This window comes from Ictidomys tridecemlineatus, chromosome 9 (assembly GCF_052094955.1).
Source record: "Ictidomys tridecemlineatus isolate mIctTri1 chromosome 9, mIctTri1.hap1, whole genome shotgun sequence".
NCBI classification, from domain to species: domain Eukaryota; kingdom Metazoa; phylum Chordata; class Mammalia; order Rodentia; family Sciuridae; genus Ictidomys; species Ictidomys tridecemlineatus.
This window is the reverse complement of record NC_135485.1, coordinates 15,532,444-15,553,991: the sequence shown is the minus strand read 5'-3', so window position 1 is coordinate 15,553,991 and position 21,548 is coordinate 15,532,444. Positions and strand designations below refer to the sequence as shown.

The 21,548-nt window shown below is 36.6% G+C and overlaps 1 protein-coding gene and 1 long non-coding RNA gene across 5 annotated transcripts in view; both read left to right on the top strand.

Moving 5' to 3' along the window:
* Kcnip4 (potassium voltage-gated channel interacting protein 4) overlaps window positions 1-21,548 on the top strand; it is a 1,050,293-nt gene that overhangs the window by 220,509 nt on the left and 808,236 nt on the right. The gene's annotated exons all lie outside the window — the stretch shown is intronic.
* Window positions 8,744-12,754, top strand: LOC144366493 (uncharacterized). Its single transcript, XR_013425555.1, has 3 exons — window positions 8,744-8,952; window positions 10,861-10,996; window positions 12,421-12,754. It is a non-coding gene; the product is annotated as an uncharacterized LOC144366493 (long non-coding RNA).

Sequence of the window (21,548 nt, the reverse complement as noted above, 5' to 3'; positions counted from 1 at the left end):
TATCAAAAATTTAAAACAGTGTGAACGTGCCTCAGATGATTTTTTTTTCCTTTCAACCAAAATGTATTTTATCCTTGGTTTTTCAACTAATGGTGTCATCTGAGGAAATAGTGACTCTGTTTGGCATTTGAAAAATAGATGAATTCTGAAATATATTATAAATTTGTGTTTGGAGCAGTTGCTTCTAATTTGTTACCAAAATGGCTCAGGCATGTACACAAACAGGATAATTGAAGTGCAAAGAAATTTTTATGGACACAAACTTTCCATTGATGTATCTTGTCAGTGTTATCAAGAGTTAAAGAGAAGCAATTTCCTTTTCTGAGAGCTTTTTGGGTGATTTTCAACAATGTCTAAGATTACTTGGAAATGCATAATTCACTTACTAATTTTTCCTAAATAATCTTTATGTTAGAGAGTATGAATTCAGTGGTAAAATCATAAGCTAAAATTCATTCATTTTAACAGAAATACTTTCATATTGTTATCATGCACATCACTTTTCAAAATGTTGATTTTATTTATTTTTTGTTTTATTTTACTTTTGGTACCAGGGATTGAACCCAGGGGCACTTAGCCACTGAACCACATCCCCAGCCCTTTTTAAAATTGGAGACAGTGTCTCTCTGAATTGCTTAGGTCCTTGCTATGTTGCTGAGGCTGACCTTGAACTTGGGATCCTCCTGCCTCAGCTTCCCAAGCTGCTGGAATAACAGATATGCACCAATGTACCCAGCAGAGTGTAAATTTTAAAACATATGTTTCAGCTTCACTCATCGTAAGAACATAAGTACTTAGAAAGGTCTTTTTTTATAGATGATAAATTGCAGAAATCCATAGGCGAGCATTACAATGCAATAGTTTCCAGTTTAGTGAGATTTAATGTAGGATCAGTCATCCTAATTCTTTCTCAATTTGAGACTTGTCTCTTGATGTACCGTATTATATTCAATTATAGATGAGGCTTCTACTATTCAGTATATCCTTGTACATCTAAATAAATGGAGATGGGTTTTAAGATTAGCAATGTGATACTTCTATAAGTGGGTAATTTGCATATCATAGGAACCCATGTAATACATTACCAAGAATGTTGACCCATTAAGAAGGGGAAAATGATATTATAGATATGGAGTTTTGAATGGTTTTTCTTTAACTATGGATTTTAGCATGAGAAAGTCTTGTAGTTATTTGAAGGTTGTTTTGACACTTATCAATATTCTATACCCCATGTTCTTGAAAAATCAAGGCCTGACCACATTTTCCTATTACCAAGAATTCCCTAAACATTTGTCTAATATTGCCTGGAGCTCTATGTCAGACTTCTCACCTGCAAGCTACAGGTGTGGTAGAGTTCAGCTCTTCACCTAAGGGAAGCAAAGGCAATTTAAGCTAAAAAAAACAAACAAAACTTCTGTTAAGGTTTGAATTGCTGTTTATCTAGTGGATTAAAGTATTTGAAATTGAAGAAAATTATGTTATAAGAGCATGATGTAAGAATTCCATCACATATAGAACAGGGAAATGAAGGGAGGGAGAGAGGAAAGGAGGGAGGGAGGGAGAGAGAGAGAGAGAGAGAGAGAGAGAGAGAGAGAGAGAGAGAGAGAGAGAGAGAGAGAGAAAGTACACAGGTTTGTTTCAGAAGTCTGCACTAAGTGCTTTCCTATCTTGACATTATTTGGGGTCAAGCCATTGCAAAGTTAATCATGTAAAGATTTAAGTACTTTTGTGCTGCATTTTAAAAATATGAATAAAAAGTAAAGGGTGACCCTCAGCAAAGTCAGAGAGTGAACAAAACCAGTTTTGGTCATGTGTCCTTTTTCCTTTCTCCTTCTTCCCTGCTCAGAAGTATGGATCTCAGGATCGTATTTCCCATTCCACAGCATTCCACATCTTGTCCTGGCCTCATACCATCCATATTTGCTCTCAGGGAAGACACATCTCATACACAAGGTGTGTCCCTGAGGACTTCACATAATTAAAAATTAACAAAATCTAAATTTAATCCTGACCAAAAAAATGACAGGAGTTTCTGTTGTGAACCTGCCATATTACAGTTGAATACACAGTTTACATTCCCTTGACCTGACAGGTCTGAAATTAGGCTGTTCATTATTTTTGTTTTAATTCTAATTTATTCTTTCAAATTTTAAATATTTCTCATAGCATTATATACAATTTTCCTTATTCAAATGCACACGAAATACTATGTTGATATGTCTTCTTGTGATCTTCCTTCTATTGAAACCTGTTCTCAAGAAGAAAGCCCACCAAATGTGATGTTGATACTTGGTTGTCAATGACTACATGGCATTATGTTACCTTTCCCAGCAGAGTTTATACATTATCAACTGTATAAAAAGGATTGTTTTGTTCTGTTTAACTTTCAGCCAAGAGTTATGAGATATTCAGGGTCCTGCTTAAGTTTCCCAAATTGTACCACTGCTGTCAAATCTTATGAAGGATCCCTTATTTCAGTGTATAAAATACTTATGCACGCAGGTTAGTGTCTGCCCCTTTAATTGTACAGGGAAATCTGAATGTTAATACTGCATTGTGTAGTATTCTATGTTCTTTGTCACATAATTAATATATTATGTCAGTTTGTAGATCTTAAAGACTGCTTTTTCAACAAGATGATTTTTTTTTTATCATTGCAACAATTTCACATGAGTTGGTATGGTCCCTTAGTCTTAGACATGATAAATTTGAAACTCTTGTATTGGTTGGTTGACACAATTAATTAGTATGACACATGTGGTCTAAAAGGGAAGGACTAATATTCATCGGAAGAGCTACATTTGCCCCTCTTGGTTAAGGTAATCAGGGCTCTCTTACCAGAAATATCACCAATTAGACATCAGTGTCTCATTTAAATTCTTGAAATATTCACTTTTCATAACAATAGGACAAAGCCTGTTAAGGATATTGTACATTGATTGTGCTCTGTATCCATTGTGTATCTAGTAGGAAAGTGACCTTGCACTCACAAATGTAATTTGATAAAGAGATTCTATATATAGGCAGGGTATAAGGCAATCACAAAGGGGGGAAAGTGTACACTGAAGCTAGTCACAGTGGACGACCGAAGGGGACTGTTTCAAGAACATGGAATGGGAAACTATGTAGAGGGCTGTTGAATAAGAATTATGGCCTACAGAACAGGGAGGCAGCCAAGCCACAGAGATATAATGGAAAAAAATTCTAATGCTTGTCTCTTTTCCTCCTACCTTCAGATTTTCTGCCTGTGTTCCATTGTATTACCCTGTGTTGGTCAGCTTTCTGGTACTGTCATGAAAACTTGAGATAATCAACTTAGGGAAAAAAAAAACAGGTACATTTTGACTGACAGTTTTGGGGATTTCAACCCTTAATCAGTTACAGGTGCCTATCTGTATCTTCTGTGCCCGTGTCAAGGCAGAAAATCACAGGAGAAGCAAATGTGTAGAAAAATTTCTCCCTTCATGATTGGAAAAGGAAAGGGCTGAGGACCCACTCCCTCGGAGATCACATCCCCATTGAACAGTAGGACCCAACTCTTAAGGGTTCTGCCACCTCCTGAAAGTACCAAGCCAGGAACCAAACTGTTAACATTTGGGCTGTTGGGGGCATATTCGGATAACAGGGCCCACCTTGATGTCAACAGGAAAAGTACCATAAGCAAGAGAAATACATTCCTGCCAGTAAAATGATACATTCACCCACCACTGGTATCATCAATGAACAACGTGGTTTGCTTAGAATTACAAACAGGGGTCATGTCGTTCCTCCTCAAAAGTTCTTGAGAGTGGAAAGATCAAGATAATCATTTTGCTTGGTGAATCATAAGGTTCCTATCTATTGACCACATCTTTTGCTATTATTATCCTTTATTTCGATTGCAAAGCTTCTTTCCAAAATCAATCTATATGTTTCTTTATCTAAGTAAGATAATCCCTTGCCTTCCAATGGCGGTGGCTCTGTTTTCTAAGATGATGATATGATGGTGATCAGTCAAATTAAATGATGCATAAAATCATGTGATGTTTGTTTTATAAGAGGATGTTATTACAGCTCAGTAAAATAGTTATGGTTTGTTTTTGCTAGGCCTAGGCGTTGATTTTCTTTGATCAAGCAAATTGATCTCTTCCATATCACTTTGCTAGCATTGTGATCTATTTGTGGGTAGGTGGTGGGTGGGTGGCTAAAATATAAGGAGTTGTTTTCCTTATAGAAGAAAACAAAGACCAACTGGTCTTGATAGATAATCAGAAAAAATATTTCACCAGTGATATCTATCTATCTATCTTTACACGCACAGGTATGTATCTATATCTGTATCTATATATTGCAGTATATGGCAAACATTTTCACAAACAGATCAGTTTTGATTAAGCCTCTGCAAAGTATGACTTGAAGCCTAATATCATCCATTTCTCCTGCCTATTAGAGATACCATAGTAACATGAAGATGCCTCCAGATATTCTTTATTTGGTACTAATGTTCACATTATGTCTTTAAAGGAGAATAGATAGGATTCTGCAGCAGATCAGCATATAACAAAGGATGAGGAAGATCAGCTTGTCATTATTTTCCAATTTCAGGGGGAATGAGTCAGAGCTGAGCTGAATGGGTGGCCAGGGTTGAGGGAGATGGACTGTGCCAAGTTTTTGTTCAGGGAGTAACCTCCTAAAAAGTGGCCCATTACTTGACACCCCTCTTTATGTGTCTCATATCTGGCTCACTATCTGGATCCATTTCACTCCTTCCAATGTCTTTTCATTATAGTCTTAATGACCATAATATAAATATATTACCTTAAAATTAAGGATTGTATTCCAAAAATATGTTCCAGGAGAGCTGCTGTCTCTGCTCAACCCCCAACTATGCTGATGGGCAGAAGCACATGTAGAAGATGGGTGGGCAGCCTGTGTTGGGATTCTTGCTTTATCCCCAATCCCACTGAAGTTGTCTAGAAGGTGCTTTATCCCCAATCCCAATCTGAAGTCATCTAGAAGGTGCATCTCATGGATATAATGGGGTTCTTCCTCCACATATTTCTGTAGATAGCAGATATTTTGCAAATGGCAGCTTCTGTGACTGTTGCTGATCTAGTTTCTATAGAATGTTCTATATGATTTCTTCAAATTAAATTTTTACCAGTAATAATCGGATACTTAGTCATCACTATGCTTCCTCGTAATTAGGAGTAAACAGAAAGGAAGCCTACATGTAAATGACTGCAATGTTTTAATTCACTTGCTTTTTATTAGTCTTCAGTAATGATAACTCCATTTATTTTTTTTTTCAACCAACATTTATTAAGTGCTTATTGAGAGCTGAGCCTTGTGGTTTTGTAAGACATTCCTTCATCATTCCCACCGCTGCTTGTCACCCTGCCATCACAGAAAATAGGATGGTTGGCTGCCTCGTATCTATGTTAAGATTTCAAAAAGCAGAGGAGAGCTGTCTTGTGGTTTTCACCAAGGGTAGACAAGGACGGTGGACAGAGGGGAGGCAAGAACCTTTAAAATATTTTCCTCTGTAAGAATTAGGTTGATGAGAGAGGAGCTAACAAGGAAGGAGACAATCAGCTCAGGAAGAGAATCAGTGGGATTATTTGTAGGAAAAGTAGGTCTGGCTAAAAACCTAATTGCCCACACTTCCCCTGACTGTTCATAGGAGCTACTGGCCAAGCTCACCATTCCTCATCCCTGGCTGGAGGAATCCTTCTGTGGCTTTTCGAGTGGTCAGAGAGTGAATGTCACATTTCATCAGTTAAACACCTATTCAGATCTCATTTTTCTTCTCCTTGGAGCCCAGCTTTACTCTGTGGTGTGCATTGATTTAATTCCTTTTATTTATTTAATTCCCTTAGTATGAGTTGTCTATTCCATATGATCCAGCATTTTATTACTCATCAACACAGTGTCACTGGACCATCTCTGGTGTTCAAGTGGTAGCTCAAGTAGATCAAAATCTTCTGAAAGATAGAAGGAATACATAATTTTCCAGGTCTACCGTAACACAGTGTTTTCCGAACCCAAATTTGGCACAGTACTGTGGGAGAATATCATACATACATGTATTTCTTCATCCATATAATGTAATGTGGTTGTTTCTGAATCATATGATTAGATCTAGGCGGTACCATTGAAGAATCTAGACCAAGTTGCCATCTCTGGGATATGCAGGAGCTGAGATAAAAAACTTGATTTTTCATTATCCACTTGTTTCCCTACATAGTGTTCTCTCCTCAAACTCAAGTCCTCACTGAAGAGCTGTGAGATGACTTTCATTCTCAGCTCAAATGTCATCTGTTGAGCCATGTGCTGGCCACCCTATCCAAAAAAGCCCTTCCCACAATCTCCTGTCTGTTTCTCATAGGTCTTCCTCAAGCTTGGTAGGGTTGTCACTCTTTGCCTATATCACTTCTTCTGATTTTGTCCCCTTGAGCTACTCATTCTAATCCCTGCTGTAGTTCTACTGTTTTCTTATTTTTACCCAGAAATTTTTGCAGATAGTGCAGAACACTGAAAGTCTGAATTCTCTGTAATTAGAAGCAAAAAAAAAAAAAAATTGTACCTACACGTTTTTAAATGAGGTATGGGTTGTGTAATTGCTCATTTTAAAAGTCATATATATCATGAATGACTGACTTATGAACATCCATGTTTCATGCTTTCTCATTTTTCTGCAAATGAATAATTACAGTGTTTTCATATAACAAAATAGGCACATATCTCTACCTGTATAAGAGACCCTAATAAACTAAGAATAGAAATACATACGTTCTTTTAGTCTTTAATTATAACATTGCTGGAAACCGAAGGGTACTACCTTGGATGTGCTATGATCTTAAGATTATCAATAAAAGAAAAAAAGTATTATCACTTTGAGTTTATCATTTTTATCTCTGTAGTTTCTTCTTGTAAGAGTCATTAATCCTCCAAGTTCAGTATTTTCACCTCTATTACGGGGAGATTTCTGTTTTGAGGGCACCAGGTTAGCATAAGATGCATAGTGCCTGCCAAGTCTGTTGCGTTCTCTTGTACGCTATGTTAAGGTACATAGAGCTTGTTTTATTTTGGGAGATACATAAGAATTTCCTAACCATCTTGTAATGCCCTGGGATAAACAAAAGTCAAAGGCTTCAAACAGCTATGAAGCCAAATCTGTAAAGAGCTTTTAGATCAGTTTTATGCTGTGTCTACTAAAGTTCCCCGAGGGAAATTAGACAGCCAACTGCTGGACATGTACCCAAACACATGCAAATGTACTTTGCAATGATCTCTCCCAGCCTGCCTCAAGTAAGAGCACAGTCCCTGCATTCTGAAAGTAAGATACTTGTCTAAATTCAAGCTTGAATTAGGATCACTTAATTTTTCTGATGCAAAAACTGATGTCTTGCCACTCTTACTACAAGTGCTAGATACAAGAGTAGCCATAAAGGCAGCATTATGTGTGTTGTGTAGCTTATACTTGAATAAGGAGCTGTTTGTGTCTTAGACATGTCAAGAAAAAATGGATCTTAAAAATCATTTGGTCTGATTACTTTACTTGCAGAAGACACAAATGAAGCCAAGTTACTGAGGTGATTCTACCAATGTCATTCACCCAGAATTCCAGAAGCACATTGTTAGCATTACCTTAGGTTGTGATAAGTGTCTTAGTTGGTGGCTTGATCTGATAGGAACACCTGGGCCTTATAGCCCAAAAGACCTGGACTTAAATCTTAGCAATATTTCATCTTAGCAATGACCTTGGACAAGACATCAGTTTTTACATTAGAAAAATTAAGTGATCCTAATTCAAGCTATCACCAGATCCTTTTTCCAGCCAGAATTCTTAAAGACAGTAGCTGGGATACAGTACTCATTCAAGTCATGCTAAGTCCTGTTTTGAATACTGATCAATCAGTTTAAAGTAGTTTGATTAATATTATCCAATTGTTCTGAAGTCCTTAGAAAAGGCCAGAGTACTTTTGCTTTTATCTATTTAAAATGTTCAAACTACAGAGCTTTGAATGCAAAGCCCTCCTTAAAAAATAGCAAAATTTAAAATTTATTTACTTACAGGGTTAAACTCAATTTTATTTTCATTCTTTCAAAAAATTACCTCCTACCTAAAAATTCCAGATAACTTATATGTTGATCCAATATATATATAAATCGTTTTTTTCTAAAACGATTAGTCTAAAGGTATTAAATTGTTAAATTAATAATTAAGTAAATTTTTTCTTTATTAAAAAGTAAGATTTATAACTATTCATTTTGACTTTTGTAGGATATAAAGTACAGTAGAATTAAAAAAAATGAAAAATAGAAATTAGTTTCTTTATAAGTCAATATTAAGATTCTGATTCATTAAATTGTTAAATATTATAAAGTGATGGCAGGATATATAGATATTAAAATACTACCTTTAGGAAAACCGAACGTACTTGATATATTTTATATTATAAAACTGAAAGTATTACTAATAAGACAAGATCTAGAGGATGATTTTATTATGAATTCAAATTATGAATTTAAAAAAAATATTTCAAATATACAAATTTGAAATATATAAATTTGAAGAACACACAGAGACTAAATTTTAAGTTCAGAACAAGCCACCTAGTCATTGGAATTGTGAAATCGATCCATTCAAACCTCTAAAATAAATGAGAATTTAGGCACATATTTCTTTGTTTTGTTTCACTTAGCATAATAAGTGGTAGTTTTATTTAAAAGTAAGCATTTCTCTTTTTTCACAGGTGGGGCAATGAATCTCGGCACCTTTCTTCAGTGATAGATTTGTATTTGAAATCTAGCTTTATTAATCATTAGCTGTATTCTCTTGGTAAGTTAATCTTCTTAGGCTCAATGACCTCACCAATAAAAGGGGACCAATGGTAGTACACCCTTCAGGAGGTTATGACTTGTGATGGATATAATAACAAAGTCCTAAGAGGAACCTGCCACAATACAGTAAGTAACAGGTGTTTTTATTATAATACTCTTCCTAAGTGCAGCAAATGTTTATTGTATCCCTAGTCTGTGTGGCATACTCAGAAGGTATGGTGAGGGATTTGAAAAGGCTCAAGGCAACATCTGTACCATAAAGGAGCTTAACACTTAGTGGAGAAGATAAAACATACATTAAAAAAATATCATGCAGGCTTCAATGTGTTAAGCGATGCCAGGAAGTTACAGACCGTGTATTAGTAGAGTCCAAAGACAGACCACTTATTATTGGTGGCAAGAGAGTCATTCTCAGCAGTGGTAATATTTTAACTCGGTTTTACTGGCCCTGGGTTTAGAGATGCTGAGCTGGTAATTGGACCTCCCCAAAAGAACAAATAGAGGCAGAGGATATGAAAAGATAAATGCATGGCAAGGGTTTCACTTATCCAGTAGATGTTCATTAAGTGCCTATGTTTTGCTGGACATTATTCTAAGAACTTGGGCTACATCAGTAAACAATCCTTGCCCTCACGTAGAGGAAGACGGATAATAGGCATGCCAAAGCAGTGAATTCAATTGTGTGTTAGAGGTGATAAGTTCTCTGGGTAAAAATAACAGGTTAAGTAGGTTTGAGAGGTTATGGAAGTTAGGGTATGTGTCAGGGCTGCCATAACAAAATGCCACAGACTAGATGACTTAAACTACAGAAAAAAAAAATATTTTCTCATAGTTCTGGAAGTGAAAGTCCCCTTTGATTTCTTCTGAGGCTTCTCTCTTTGACTTATAGGCCACCACTTTCTTGCTATGTCCTCACAGTCTTCACTGTGTGCATGCATGCCTCTGCTGTCTATTTAGGTGTCTAAATTTCTTCTTATAGAAACAGATTGGATTAAGGCCTGCTCTAAAGGCCTCATTTTAAGTGAATCATGTCTTTAAAGACTTTATCTTAAAATATCATACATTCTGAGATAACAAGGTTAGGACTTCTGTCGATAAACTTGTGGAGTACACAATTCAGCCTAAAACTGTGTGGTTACAGTTGAAATAAAGTCTTTAGGATAGACTCTGAGAAGATGGCATTGGATCAAAATTTTGAAGTAAGCAAGAGAGTCATGGAAATATAAGGGGGAGGAGTAGGAAGAGAAATAAGTTAGTGTAAAAGGCCTGAGGCAGCTTGTATTAAATGTGTTTGAGAGGCACAAAGCAGGAGAGTTATCTAGAACAGAGGAAAACCAGACTAATTGGAGATAAAGGCAGAAAGGCAAAGGAACTCAGTAATATGTGGGCTTATAAACTATGCTGAGGACCCAAGCATATGTTCTGAGCCACTGCGGGATTGTGAACAGAGGAGTTACAATTAACAGGGGTTGGCAAACTGTAGCCCACAGTTCAAATCTTACCCATTGTCTGTTCTTGCATGGTCTGTTAACTAAGAATTGCCTCTACATTGTGAAATGATTGGAGAAACATAAAAAGAAAATATTTCATGACAGTTAAATTATATGAAATTGAAATTTAATGTCCTAAAATAAAGTTTTGCTGGAACCCGGCCCATGCCCGTTCATTTACATAGTGGCTATGGCTCTTTTTCTGTGTTCCAGTGGCAGAGCTGACTGGTTGCAACAGGAGCTTTTGGGTTCACCCAGTCAATAATATTCAGCATCTGAACCTTTACAGAGTAAATTCTCTATCAGTATGACAGAAGGTCAAGGATAGAATGTGGACAGAAAACAGGAGGCTTTGATGAGGGTAGTGGCAGAGGAGTTGTGCTGGGGTTGGGGCAGTATGGCTAGTGAACCAGATTGACAGAAATGATGGGAACTATGTGGCAGGAGGGGCTGTGGGGTTGGAATGCAGCCTGGCAGGCCTTTGAGCACAGGTGTGACACTTCTGCAGTCTTGTTCCTAAAGTTCTGTGCCACTGTCCTTAAAGCAGTGCTTTAGAAGTCCAGCTGGCATCGGATGGCTGCAGGGAACTGATTGCAATGCTGGAGTCGAGAGGGATGGATGGCCTGGAAGTGAAGAGAAGAGGGCAATGGAAAGCAAGATTCAAGTGCATCCTGAACACTGTGAGCAGCTTTTCCATTTTCTGTGCCAGGGAGGAGCCTTCTGTGATGATATAGCAGTTTTCAAACAACTTTTAAAAATATCTTGAAGTGCTAGAATACTAGTATTCTAATTATATACCCTTGGAATTAAAATAGAGTTCTTTAAGTGAGTCAGGCCAGATGCCTTCTACAATTTAGACCATTGGGTGTGTAATATTAAAAATGAACTCAAAAGAAGACCATCATGGCCTTCTTTTGATGGCCACAGATACTCTCAATCTGGATTTCCACCTTATTTAATTATCATTTATTTGTTAAAAACTACCATGTTTAACTTGGCATTTCTATTTTGTTCTCTTGAGTTACATTCATAATCTGAATCTTGAAGTGCCTCCATAGAAATCCACTGTCTTTGCTAAAACATTTGCACCATGTTTTTTTCTTGGAATATGTACTTTGGAAGATGGATGGTTGAAACAGCATTTAATTCACTTTTATGTCTTCTTTAAATCATCTCAGTCACAGATTTTACAGAAGATTTGCTTCTTTCCTTATAAAGAAACACTTTATTTTAAAAAGTGTGATTGCAGTATTCATTACGTGATCTTATCTGACATAGAGAAATAATATGTCATAGGTTGAATTCAGTGTTATAAAGTTGCTCCATCCCATATTTCCCAACTTTATCGATCCCATCTTTTTAAATTCAGACTATGAAAAGTGAGGTCAAAACACAAAACACTCCAAATATAGGAAGAATAAAATGGACTTAACTCCTAGAAATCTGGCCTAAAAAGTCACATTGCATAAAGTAGACCTCAAACATAGAGTTGCCTTATTCACAGATGAAAGAATACAAAGTTTCTTGAATGAATATATTTCTGGTGACAGAATCTTTCAGACATAACTCTTCCGAATTTAGACTGGTTAAAAGAATTGTGAAGTTTTTCTGCTGCAATGAGAAGGGGAAAGTAGGATCTCCTGTTCATTTAAAAATAATCCTTCTTTACCAAGAACAGAGAGTGGTTAAGTGTCCTCCCTGGGGTTCCCAGGGGAAGAGTCATTTCAGGACAAGGTTTGAGGTCAACTTGTCCAGATTCTGATTTAACTTTGAAAAATGTTCCTCTGAAGTTTATATGGAGGTCATCAAGTTTGAAAGGTGATACAATTCATTTCATGTTGTAATTGTTCTAAAGATGGCAATTCCTATTGTGCTTCAAACGTTGTTCCCCTACTTTGGGAATCAAAATGCAAAAGCAAATATTGAAAATGAAAACAGACAGTGAAGACAGTGACAGTCTAGCAAAGGGTCTGCACTAGCTAGCATCTAGTGATGCTCCATGGTATTCCCATCATCCTGCAGAGGTCCTGGAGGCCCCAGGAGGTCAATGTCATCGAGGGCCATAATGCTGAGTATGGTGATCTCACTGTCTCTTTGTTGTCAGACCAGATTTATCTAATGGTGCAGTGGCCATGTTCAGGCTAGCAACCTGTTCTCTTCTTCAAAGTCTCGGCGACAGGTCCTTCAAACGTGTGACACAGCTGTTGGTAGAGGTAAGCTGATTCTCCATGACACACAGACTTGGCATTAAAATATAGTTGGATCACATAATCAGGAAGAACTGCCTTTTATGTTTTCTTTCAGTCTTTTGATAGCATCAGCAGACAGCCTCAGGTTACTGCAAATATATCTTTATCACCCCTCAAAGACCTGTGACTCTCCATTTTTAGCAAGAGAACAAATATAAGGCTCTGTCTGAAGCATGGCAGTGGGGTGAATCTGAATTGTGAGAAGGATCTTGTTTACAAAATCTTTTGTATGAGATCCTTGTATTTATGGAAAAAAAATCGGAAAAAATTTTTATGAGAGTTAAATATTTTATTTAAAACCAAATTTATTTAACCGAAACTGACGTTTTAAAAATATGAATTCCGAGGTTGCTCACATATGGCAAATCTCATGAAGGGGGACAAGATGGGACAAAGCTATTGTACTATTATGAATGGGACCTATAATGGCAGAGTAGATGAAAAGGTACCAGCTGGGCTGAAAACCCCTGGAATAAGAGCAGGGAGAGAAATTCTGTTTCTTGATTTGTTAGATAGGACTCTCAAGCCAAGCTTCTCCCTCCCCACAGTGAGGGACATTATAGAGGGGAACAGCTAAGAATACTAAGCTCATACTTCAAAGACAACTTGCCAAAGGAAAACACTGCTGCTTTTAAGATATAGTGTTCAAAACAATGAAGGAGTATTATCCACTCATCATAACTGTATTGGTTCAACTGAACCTATAATTGGCATACACTGTTACCCCTTTAACATTACTTCCACCCAAAAGTACCCAGGTCATTTTAACCCTCCAGAAAGCTCATTTGAGTTAGATGTAGAGAAAGATACTTCTGTGATCCCATGAATGAGGTAGAAGTGTACTGTGCGGGTGCCTGCATACACACACACACACACACACACACACACACACACACACACACCACAGTCTGTCAGATCTGTGAACCTCCTGTCTGTCAGAACCAAGTTTCTGGTTATCACCCTAAGAGATTTAGACTGGAGACCAACTCAACAAGTACAGCGAAGAGCTAAAAAGATTACTTCAATGCTGTTGGCAAGTCATTAACATTTCCCATTCTAAATACGATTTGTTGTTAGAATTTTTAATGCTAAAGTGTTTAAAAGATTGAGTCTGTTGTTAGTGCAGTATTTTCTCTTCATTTTCTGTTTTTAAACACTCCCTCTGCAGCATGAAAATATGTGCTGATTTCTTTAAGTCTTAAAATGAGTTGGGATAATTAAAAACACATAAAGAAACAGGTATGATAGTTTTCTAGTTACCTGTCTGATAAACATTAGTTATTCAGTCACATGGACTGCACTTCAGCAGAAATGATGGACCAAGTATTGATTATTTTTTAATACTGATGCTGAAATTGGTTGTTATAAATACTGCTTAAAATTGGCTATTATCTTGGAATAACACTGGTACATAGTTCATTACCCATTGTCATGGACTGATTCCACTATGTACAGTGCTTTAGTATAGGTGGCTCAAAGTTAGAATGATATCTTACAGACAGTAAATTAAACAATACTTCTCTCCCACTTTTTCCATACTTGTTTTTAAAAAGGTATAGGGTAAATTTTTAGAAATTTGATTTGGAATGAGGCCCAATCATGCTATGTTAAATGGAGGGTTTAATTTTTAATGTTTTATATTTTAAAATAGAATTTCTTATTGTTATAATCTCTTTATATTAACTTTCTACCATCATAAGCACTATTTTTGGCAGGAAGAGTACCAGGGATTGAACTCAGGGATACGTGACCACTGAGCCACATCCTCAGCCCTATTTTATACTGTACTGAGTTGATTAGTGCCTCACAACTTGCTAAGGTTGGCTTTGAAGTTGTGATCCTCCCATCTCAGCCTCCTGAGCTGCTGGGATTATAGATGTGTACCACCATGCCTGGAATAAGTACTATTTTATTTATATTTTTGTTATTAAAAATGAAGTTTGATTTTTACAAATTAAAATTCAACTACTTAGTGTTAAAATAAAAGTGACTTTATCTCAACTAAGAGAATCAAAAGGATGTGAAGAAAAAATATGAAATAACATACACTTTTGAGCCATTTTGAGTACATGTTCTTAATAATCTGGACTATAGGCACTAGAGGAAGGTAGTTCAAACTCTCTGACTTCTTGCTTCAAATAATTGTTTTACTTGTGAAAAACATAACTTGAGAGATGCTATGTAAACGTTTCTGGCCTCCAATGATCCTTACACCTGGTATTCACGCCCTTATTTGGTCCCCTTATTATACCAGGTTGACCTGTATGACCAGCAGACTATGGCAGATGTGATGCTATGTCACTTTCAAGATTATATCATAAAAGGAGCTGCAGCTTTCATACTGGGTGTGTGTGTGTGTGTGTGTGTGTGTGTGTGTGTGTGTGTGTGTGTGTGTGTGTTGTGTCTGTCTGTCTCTCTTGGATCACTTACTCTGAGAAAACCAGTCCTCTTGTCTCTAGAGACATCTATGGAAAAACCCACATGGACAGGAATTGAGGCCTCCCACGAAAACTCACGTGAATGTGTGAATGTGCCATTATGGGAAGCAGATGGTCCAGCCCCGCCAAGCCTTCCAATGACTGCATTTCTGGACCCTATCTTGACTGCAGCCTGAGAGATCCTGTATGAGAACCACCCAGCTGAGGCACTCCTGGAGTCCTGATTAAGAGGAGCTGTGAGATAAATGTTGACTATTGTAATCAACTAAGTTTGAGGGAAATTGGTTACGCAGCAATAAATTGGATGCCATTCTTATCCAGAAAATTGCCAACCACTCTCCCTCTACTTCTTAATCAATCTGATGATACCTTCATGGAATCTGAACTAGACAGAAACAGATTAAGAACAAACATAACCATTAGTGAAACACATATTAATATACACTTAACCTTAATTTTCTTTATTTCAAGTGATAAGTAAATTGTGATCAGAAGTTTATTACTTCAGTAAAAGACCCCAGCAACTCTAGGAATGGGTATTTTTATTTCTTGACAGAGGAGAACACCCTAATTTACAGAAGTCATTTTTTCCATGATCATACAGCAATCATACCCATATTGTAAATGAGGTATCTTACCATAAAATCCCTGCTTTGTAGTTAAGTGAGCATTGTGCTGGCTCTAGGAGAGAATCTGTGAAGTTCTAGCTTTATTGCAGGACCTTAAGACATCCAAACGCATTTGTTTCATTTTCTTTAAGAAAGAAGGGCATTGCTGGTTTATAATTCAGTTTTGTGGGTGTCTAACTATTTTCCCTTTGCCTTGGGAATAACTTGCCATTTAAAGAGAATACTTATCTTTGCAAGCCTTTAGGATTGAGTTTTCCTTCAATGTGGGTCTTGCAGCACAGGTTTCAGGCTGACACTCTGGTGTACTGCTCAAAGCATTGCCATACCTCTGCTGCTGAGTAACGCATTCTAGAAGGGCCTCCATCCATCACATAGGCCCATCAACAGCAGGAGAAAAATAATGAGGTATACAGCCAAGAGGAAAGCTGGATGCTGCTGACAGTTGGAATGTGATGATGATTCCGTGAAGCAGACTTAATGCCCGGAGGATGTCCTTATAGAAAACAATTCCAAACATGCTGATGTTTGGAATTTTTTCCAAATTTTCTGGGCTTCCATTATAATTCCAAAGGAAAGCCAAAACTTTGTGATGGGAATTATATTAGGCATCTATGCAGAAGGAGGAGTTTTCTAAACACTGTCTATTGGCTTTGAAAAATTGGCACATTAGCAATGGTGCAGTCTAGAATTTTCTAGATCCCTCTAAGAGTTTTCTAAATGTGGTTGGCTACATTTGAAGAATGTTTGCTTTCATGGTCAACCATTCTTTTTAGACTTGAGGAATTCAATAAGCTCTGACTGTTCATCATTCAGTATTTTAGTGACACATCTTTAGGTTTCTAAATCAGTTTTATGAGCCATGCGATAAAAATAAGATCAAAGTCTGTTAAACACTTTTGGTGTTCACTCAGCTCTTAATATGACCTGTAGAAACAGTAGAAACCAAATGATATTTAGCCACCCATTTTTATTAAAAGGAAAAGAAGGATTAAACCAGTAGGAAACATAACAAGTGATTTAAATTTTTAAATAATTTTTATTTATATATTTTTTAGATTCTACTCATTTGTAGTTTTACAAAATAAAGTTAAGGCATAAAATTTAAGTATAGTTGATGTTTTTTTTTTCTCTAAATTGAATGTCAATGCTGAATTTCAAGCATTTGAAAATAAGTTTGATGTGTTGCTCTCTCAGCCTGTTTCGATTTGTACTTTGTCCAACTTGGAGCAAATCTTAAGTGAAGTTTATTAATTTTAGTGTTATTGGAAAAAGGGGGAATTTTAATCAATTATGGATATTTTATATAACAAACTAACAAGTATTTCAATGTAGACTCACATTGTTATGAAGACGTAATTTTAAGAATTATTTAAAATGAGGTTTTCATGAAAAGTTTAATATATTTTAAGTTGTTGGTATAATTTTTGTAATAACTAATAATGTATACATTTTACTTTAAACATCTCTATATTTTACCAAATAGATTCTTTTGAAAAATATAATTTTAAACAAAACAGGGGCAAGAGATTTCTACCCAAATACTTTTTAACGTTGGAGTTTATGTTCATGAAAATCCCCTTATATAGAAAGACCCCTGGTGAGATTGCAGCAATGGAGTCGGACTGAATAAAGTACATAGGAAAGTGGACTCCTCTGTGCCTCAGTGTCTTCCTCAGAAAGTAGCAAGGGTAAGATGTGGATCCTGGACGAGACTGACTGGTTCTGTAAACAATAGCTATGTAACTTTGGAATGAGTCCCTCAGTCTCTTACTGTCATGATCTGTATAAATGGGGTATGATAGCATTTATCTTATAAACCTATTATGAGTATTAAATGAATAATATAGAAAATGCTTCAAACTGTATTAGCCTCAAAATACCTGTCATATGGATATTTAGCTGCTAATATAGATTTGATGACATAAAAAATGTTCAAAAAGTCCCCAAAATGCAGATACTGAAAAACTATGCATTCTTATAAAAATTTAAGTGATAGAAAGAGAGAGAAAGGAAGAGGAGGAGGAGGAGGAGGAGGAGGAGGAGGAGGAAGAGGAAGAGGAGGAGGAGGAGGAGGAGGTAGAGTAGTCTTGTTATAGTTTGGAGATTAATTCTAAGTCAAACCAGATTAGCAGACCTTACCTCTGTCAGCCATCCTCCTCCAGAACCCCTTTATTTGTCAGAGAAATTCATACTTCTCCAGCTGTTAGGGATCAGTTGGATGGGCCAGAGGTCCTAGAAAAGGTTAATGTTGTCTCCATGGTAAGCATTAGTTGAGATAATGCTAGAGTGTGGTTTATGAATCAACTTAAAGGAGGACCACACCACCTAGGGGATGTGGCAGCATGCCAAATGTGAGCTACTAGACAGTATGACTCACTGCCAGCCTGTGTCACCATAGGTTTCCTCTCCCTCCACCAGGTACCTCTGACTTTAATAACATTTAATCAATGTGCTTATTAAATGTTTGTTCAACTTAACCCTCAACACAAAAATGAGTAGAAACATCATTCATATTTCCAGCCCTTTTTATTTTTTATTTTGAGACAGGATCTCACTAAGTTGCTTAGGACCTCGCTAAGTTGCTGGGGTTGGTTGCAAACTTGCAATTCTCCTGCCTCAGCCTCCCAAGCCTCTGGAATTATAGGTGTGCAACGCCATGCCCAACTATACTCAGAATCTTTTATGATGTTTGCTTTCCATACTTTTCTCCACACTTTACAATGGAAACTTCCAATTTCCAGAATAAGGAAGAAATAATTGCTAATTTTTTCCTTGTAGAAATAAAACTGTACAGTAGCAATTATCATAGATGTTAAATTTTCATAGAAGAACACAAAACCATGTCTGGGGCAAATCATTTTTGAATAGAGTCATAGCACCTGATGCAAAACCCTATCATAGCACTATTGTGGCTCTGTGTCCCTGGCTCTGTCTCTAGGATTCTCTATCACATACCCCAACTCCAAGACAGTGAGCCCAAAGGTAGTGATATGCCAACTCCAAGGCTAGTGATTATTTCCTTTATGTACAGAGTCTTCAATGCCAGCCAAGGACATGAAGGATTTCCAATAGATGCTATTGAATTAATGAATACATGAAATCAAAAGTAGAGTTGGTTGAGACTAAAGAGAAATGTGTACTATCCCTATAGACAAGTCAGAAAAGTAAAACTTGGAAGATAAGGGGAGGTGAACAGGAATTTTATTAAAGTGTAGAGAATCATAAGCTGTTTCTGCAGCTTTCCCCTCTTATCTCCTTCCATCCCTTCCATCATGTACGAAACAGCTCAAGGGTTGGCTTTGTCCTTTTCATCTTAGTTCTTCCCTTAGGGTCGGTCTAGCAGGGACAGTGGAACTGAATTTGATATAGTTGAGATATATATTTATATATATATATATATATATATTTATATATATATTTTTTTTTTCACTTTTTCCCTTCTCGCCATGCTCCTTTTCTTTCTCTTCTATTTACTTCCTCCAGGTTAGTAGGGGCTTTATAAATGTGAGGAGTTAAGGAAGGTTAAGGAGGAGAAAAACCCAGTCAATGTGGCTCTCTTTCCTCTCCTTTATTTGCTAGCTAAAGTGTATCCTTTAAAAAGACCCGAAGGAGTGTCTAGAGGAGTTTCCATTATTGCATTTTATCTAAAGGACAGCTTTGGCATTTTCATTTAATGTCTATAAAAACTGCTCTGTGTAAGTACCATGTGAAACACAGAGATTAGTATTGTTAATTTAATGCAGTAGGCTTAGAGTCTTTATAAGATACCATCTCCTTTTGAACTTTATGTTCAAATCAGTAGAGACCAGAGGAGAGATTTTCAGAAGAATATTAATTTTCCTACTTCATATATTAAACAAATAGAAGGGCCAGAGAAAACAGGAATACTCGGGCTCAAGCATCAGCATAAATCACCCTGATGTATGGGCAAGCAGGACTTCTTATTTTTATTTTTTTCTTTTCATAAACTGCTGAGAAAATTGGATGAACATGCTCTATGGATAATGGATACAGTAATGTGAAGAGGTGATCTCTTGAAATGGTGCATTTAGGAATGCTCTGATAAGGTAAAGACTCGACTCATTGGATGGCTTAAAGAAAAGAAAGGTTATTATAGACAACGTACCATATGATCTTATCATCAATCTGTCCTGGTGAATCAGAGACAGTGTTTCCTCAATAATGCATTATGCTCTTGACTTTAAAAAAAGTAGCAAAGCTGAGACAGTCCAATTTTATTTTATGCATTCCCTTCCAGGTAATGTCTTATGTTACCACCAATGAAATGTTTGAAAGGAAAATAAACTTCTATAGGCAGGAGCCACATCAGTAAATGCAGCCATAGAAACATTTGCAGCAAAATGGCAGCCAAAGAAAAGAAATAGGTTCAGTCATTGTTTGTCTTAACTTTAATAAATCTTCCCTTTCTTATGCTTTACTACATGTGATAGATGTTAAAATTAATTTCCATCCTCTTGGGTCCATAATAAGAGAAAATGACAAAAGACTTAAAAGTCCTCTATGTAGGCCTTCAGGGGCCCATGGAGTTGGTTGCAGCAGATCCTGCAAGTGGGAACTGAAGACCTGGGTATCTGCTTCCTATAGAATTCCTGGCTCCAGCACAAGTTTTGCTAACTGGTGGATTATGCTGTCATGATTTTCCTGCTTGCTCATTGCAGACAGTGCTACATAGCATTCCTTAAAGAAATCCCCTTGTAGAAAGTGGCATCTGGTTAGGTTCCTATTAGACATGTGAATAATCCGTTTTAAAATTCCATATCTGAAATTTTTCTTGTGGCCACAACTTTTTGTTTTTTGCATTAGTGTCAATAAGCTTTTATGAGGAATGTACAGCTGTACAGCTTTCACAAAACACAAACTAAGGTGAAAAGGGCAGTAGTGACCATTCTTTAGCTCTTCCTGACTCCTTTCCAAGTTTGCAATTGCATTTAAAAGTTAGGTTTTGTCGCAACATGTCACTTGGTAGAATGGTTCCATCACTGTGCATTTAGGTTTTAAATGTCCATTCCTATCTTTAACAGTTTTTCTGCCCACTATCCCTAACTATAAAAGAGAAAAGAAAATTAATGAAAGCAAATGTTTTTCTTTCTTACCTAGAGAGACTGTGGATAGGGAAGAGGTCTACAATAGTTATACAGGTTTTTATTTGACACCCCTTTTATGAGCTTTGGAGGTGCGTTGGCTAATCAGAGAGCAATAATAAAACTTAAAAAGTGCAATTATTTCTTTCTGAAAAATAACAGCAGTGGGTTAAGGGTCTATTATATGCTCAGCTCTATAGTAGTTCTTTATATGTCTTATTTAATCTTCACCTAAAAATACTATTTAGTAACCATTAATAGGCAGTCATGCAATCAGCTATGAGTTTAGTGAGAAGTTCCAATGGCTGGACAGCAAGACATGCTCATTGTTTTCAGGTTTTGGGCATATGAACAATTAAACAAGTACCAAATGAAGCCACAACAAATTATTGTGATCATTTTAAAGTTACATATGTGACAAAATAAACTTTTTAGCTTAAAGGTTATGCAATAAAGTTTTGTAGTTCAGAAAAAAATTCACAGTGTGCATTAAAAAGACCTGTGGTGGACAACATGGTTGGAGAAAGAATAGAACTCAGGAATATTATTTTTTTTAGTCTCTTGAGTCTATTTCTGGGAAGCAGCTGAGATGCAGAGGATTAAGTAACTTTTCCAAAGCCACCCAGATAGTAAATAACAAGGTTGGAAGATGACCTGAGGTGTCTGACCCCAGCATCTTTACTTTTAATGACTTTGCTATGACATTTTCCTAGCTGGGTTCATATTCTGAACTTTTTCACTCACCATAAGCCATTTCAATATTTATTTGCCTTACCTTATGGGAATAAACACTTTCTCCATTTCCTGCTGTCCT